The sequence below is a fragment of the Montipora foliosa genome, chromosome 1 (assembly GCF_036669935.1).
Source record: "Montipora foliosa isolate CH-2021 chromosome 1, ASM3666993v2, whole genome shotgun sequence".
In the NCBI taxonomy this organism is placed as follows: domain Eukaryota; kingdom Metazoa; phylum Cnidaria; class Anthozoa; order Scleractinia; family Acroporidae; genus Montipora; species Montipora foliosa.
The window spans coordinates 10,102,101-10,107,100 of NC_090869.1; positions in this window are offsets into that span (position 1 = coordinate 10,102,101).

Sequence of the window (5,000 nt, forward strand, 5' to 3'; positions counted from 1 at the left end):
TTCATAGCCTTCAAGTAGACAGGTTGGCGTGAACTGATCACCCGGGAAATCAGGACTATTTAGGCAATTGGAGTTTGGAGAAAAACACAAAATTTTAATGATCACTGAAAGAACTAGAGACAACCAGTAGTGGGTATTTAGTTTTAGGGTATACATAGTTGTCGGTGAAATTGATTCTGAAGTTCAAGAATCGTAGTTTAACTAGTGAATGCGCCCGAATAACGGTTAGTGGGTGGTAAATAAATCCATGCACCATTTTAACTTGGACTAAGTAAAAACTTAAGCCTTAATTAAGAGATCGAAATTGCCTCACATCGCTTTGCTGAAAAAAAAAACTGATAACATTCAGTAAAACTTTCTTAAGTTGTGTAGTCTATAAAATTAGTCTGGGTTGAACCTTTCAACCCTACAGAGAAATTTTAGTAAACTTCCCAGATGCCATACAATTCCCACCAATGACATATTTTCCTTTCGGTTCATAAGGCCTGTAGTGGACTCCTGGTCCTTTTTCTGCTTTTACTAATTTGTTATTATTATTTGTACACATTAATGCATGTTTATTCTTTGATGATAGCAGTTCTGATTGCATGTGGTTTCAACAAACAACTTTGTATCGTAATTTACTTTACAGAGAAACAGTCCGGTTATCATTGTTGGTTTTGTATCCTGTCGGTGTTCGTCTACGTCAAAGAAGACGGTTTGCCCGTCGTCGGTATAGACCTTATTCATAAATGGCGGTCACATTTATAATTCTTTTGTCCACGTGCAAATTAGCCTACCAAGCCTCATTTTAGAGCAAGAAACCTTTTCAATTCACTGTATGGTATCGAGGCTTGGTAGGCTAATTTGCACTTCCACAAAAGAATTATAAATTGGCCGCCATTTATGAATAAGGTCTATACCGACGACTGACTAAGGTTTGGTGCCACTTGAATTTTTGTATTTCTATTGTGTTTGATAACATGCACATGCGAAACGCAACATAACCGGCTTCAAAAACAGCAATAACAACAATAGTTTGCAATTTTGTGACACTTTTGGGTGACTTAAACCTGGACAGACTGAAACCTAACACAAGCGAAGGTAGATTATTACTAAATCTTGAAGTGGAACAAGGATTTGAATTTATTATTACGCAACCTACACGTATCGCCACCAGTGGGAATAAGACGACCAGTACTCTAATTGATGTATTGTTGAGCAATAGACCCGATCTATTCAAGCATAGCGGAATTTATCACCCGTCGTTAAGTGATCACTGCCTAATTTATGGAATCTTGAAAGATAAAGTGTTATCTTATCGTCCGAAAGTCATAACATTCCGAAGCTATAAGAACTTCGATGAATGCCACTTTAAAGAAAGTTTATCAATGGCCGTTTTTATGCTAGAGACGTTAAAGTCATCTGAGACGTTTAAGTCGTCTCAAGACGACTTTAACGTCTAGTATAATCAAAGTGCCACTGTCGTTACTCGTGGATATGAAAGTTACCGCGATTGTTTAAAATTGGCAGGCTGAAGTTTTCTTTATGCATTAGCATTGATAGTTGGATAATTGTATAACAGCAGAGTGGGCTCTCATATGCAACTAGATACCCCAAATAATGCATGTCTGTGAGGTAATCCCCTATGCTGGAATTCAAAGCTGTGAAAGTAGTATACCATTTCTCCAATAAGCATAAGATTATTCTTTAACACATCCTCTATAAAGAGCTGTACCATATGTTCAAAGTTTGTTGCACAGATGACAGGGTAATTTTGAATAAGGTTTGATTTTTGTTGCCAGGTCATAATGTTAATGTCATCAGGTTTAGCAAGTAGAGCAGATCATTCAGTAATATTAACACTTTTTGTGCCAGTTATATATTCCTCCAACAAACCTTGCAAACATTTATCACTATATTTGATACGGTTACACTTAGAAACAGATGATCTGAGCCATAACTGATCACAGCAAGTGCATACATGTACATATTCAGGGCCATGTGTTATCTCATCACGCACGACAAAGACTGAATCACCTTTGACATGGAATGTCTAATAGAGTCTTGACCTTGACAAATTTCAGTTTGGTTTAGCCTTGAGCTCTGCATAGCTTTCCTTAAATGGTTTTATGCTTTTCTGTTTAGGTCTCTGATATGTTCTGGATTGCTTTTCTTTTCCTATTCCCTTTCTGCTTCAATATTTTCAGATCTTTTTTGCCGTTTTGCATTGTTTTTCTTTTCCCTGAACTCTTCAAGTGATTTTATCTCTTCCGCTTGATAGATTCTCTCATGTAAGCTCTTTTTTGCCACTGCTTTGTAGAAATTATTACTGACAGTCGCATCATTTTTGGTAATTGTTAATTAATCAATTATTACCAGGCTCTGAATAATTGTTGACATTGGTAACACCGCTGATTTCATAACCTGAAATACTGTCATTATAATAATCTAACTGAAGTGCTGAAACATAGTGGCTTCCATCTAGATGTCCAATGTTCACAGTAGTTCCCTGTTGCAATTGTCCGCTTATAGGGCTGATAACAGTTACTGGTGCCCACCCCTCAATGGATTCATTTATACGTATAGTAACATTTAATACATTGCAAACTGCTTGCACAATAAGTGCATCACACCATGTATGTTGCTGTGACAACAAACGCACAATTGCTCTGTAATGGGTCCAATAAATTTTTGACGGTTGTTTCATCTACATCTACATGTTCCAGCACGCGGCAAAGTCCCTTTTTGACTTGTGGCTGTTTCTGCTTAGGTGGCCTCATACACCACAAGCCTTTTTAGAGACATCATCACCAAGCCGGCCACTTCTGCTGGAGAGAACAGAACAGCCACAACACCGGGGACTTTATCCCCTACTCTGCTCGAATAGTGTGTGGGTTTTTTAACGTTCCACAGGGAACTTATGAACATAGAAGATATTTGTGAGACGGGTCCTACGGTTTATAGTCCTTATCCGAGAAGACTTGAAAGTCTGTCCATTTGCAGATGAAATTACAAAGGCAGCACTTTCTCCTCAGTTATTTTAAGATCCTGAGTGTTGATCCGGCCGGGGTTTGAACCCGCGACCTCACGCGTGACAGCCCGATGCTCAACCAACTAAGCCACCGGATGGATGGATTCAACTCCAGCAGCATGCAGCAGCACATTCATGTGATAGGAAGGATCATTGTATAACTGGTGGGCAACAGAAGTAAAGAAGCATGAACCATCCGAGGTACATTCTACTGCCTTCAATCCTTTTTGAGCTAATCGAGCCTGCAACAGTGCTATAGAAGGATTTCTCAGTATTGTATGTGCTGTATGTGTACTCGTTCCATGAGCAACAGGGCCTGGGTTCGATTCAATGTCTCCTGATATCAGTAGCTTTTCTCTTGATAGACAATAATTTTCATTTTGTTGGTTCAATGTTGTCGAATGCGTAGTAGCAGATTGATCTTGAATACACAATAGAACTGACAGGTCTTTTTTGTGTTTAGGAGTCCTGCGGATAATAAGATAAAAAATGACGATTAGAATCTCCTACTCTCGACGATTGTTACGTCTGAGTTGCGGTCTAGGTATAATATCTTCCAAAAGCAAGAGATAAACACTTTCTCAACTCAGACGAGCTCGAAACCTCCTTATTTAAATAACGCACCATGCACTTTCAATTACCTTCTCTTTCTGAAAAAAGCTCTACGTTTTCTTGTAAGGGATTAATCCTGGAAGGTCCTCTGTCCTGGGGAGCATGTACTGCCTCACCCCTTGCTCTATCGCAGGAGATTGGTACGGATAATCTCATCAGTTTTCGTCACATAATCAGTGACCGAGTTTGATAAACATTGGTATACAGTCAACTCTCTCATAGCGACCACTTATCGTAAGCGACCACCTCCCGTAAGCGACCACTTCGTAAACAACCGTTCTGTCTCTCAGTTAAATACTGTTCCCAGAGCTCTCTCGTAAGCGACCACCACTCAAATTTCTAAAGCGACCGCGACCACTTTTTAGGCCAGAAATTTGATATATTCTTTTGTTTTCAGTTTCTGGTAAGCGACCACCCAACGTAATCATGTATGATCGTTAGTGAATCACTACTCAGAAGTGACAAAAGTTCGATTTTTAATGACGCTACCCCGGACTGCTGACAGATAATAACAGTTTACATAAATTATTACAGTTATCTGTTCCAAAATGATATACTGCCAGTAAAAAGTTTCATCAGAAGAATGCATAGATTGCCCAGGCGCTATTCAATGTGAAATATGCCAGTGCTTTCAATCTTTTCTTTAAGCTATGGAACAGAAATGTCATTGTCTCCGTAGAAAATGTAACTGCAGGGAATTTCCAGTCCATAACCTGCTCCTCGATTTACACGTTTTCCTGTTATAATGGCCTTTCCATTGTTGGTCCTTCGTTTCAAGAATTTGCTAACATACTGAGACATTTGTAATGGTATGTGGCCGACAATTTCGTCTTCTTTTGACACGGTGTTGGGATGTTCTGCTTCAGTAAAGTTTCTTGACAGCGGCCTCACTACTGCAACTGCATTTCCATCTTTTTCATTCAGTGGCTCACGTTTCAGTATATGCACTCCATGTTTGACGTTGTTTTCCTAGGTTTTGTTCGGTTTAAATTTCAGGTGATTTTCATTAACATGAGACACATTGACAAGTACTGTACAGTCCACTCTACTTTTCCCGAAACTTGTTGCATGTGGAAAAAATCAAATAAATTAGTTTCTATTTGCCTAACTTTAGCTGATTAGGCAATATGTTTATGTAATTAATTGATCAATCCAGTGTTAGACTTATTTTGTTGATCTTTCCCGTAAGCGACCACCTCCCGTAAGCGACCACTTCGTCGTGCACCAAGGGTGGTCGCTTACGAGAGAGTTGACTGTACTTTGATAGCTTCGATGTTACTCTCCAAATGGCAGTCCTCTTCCAAATGGAATTTATTTATCCCAGTGAGCTTAGGGGATGAACAGGCACTGTCTTCTCACCATGTGTCTGTCTATT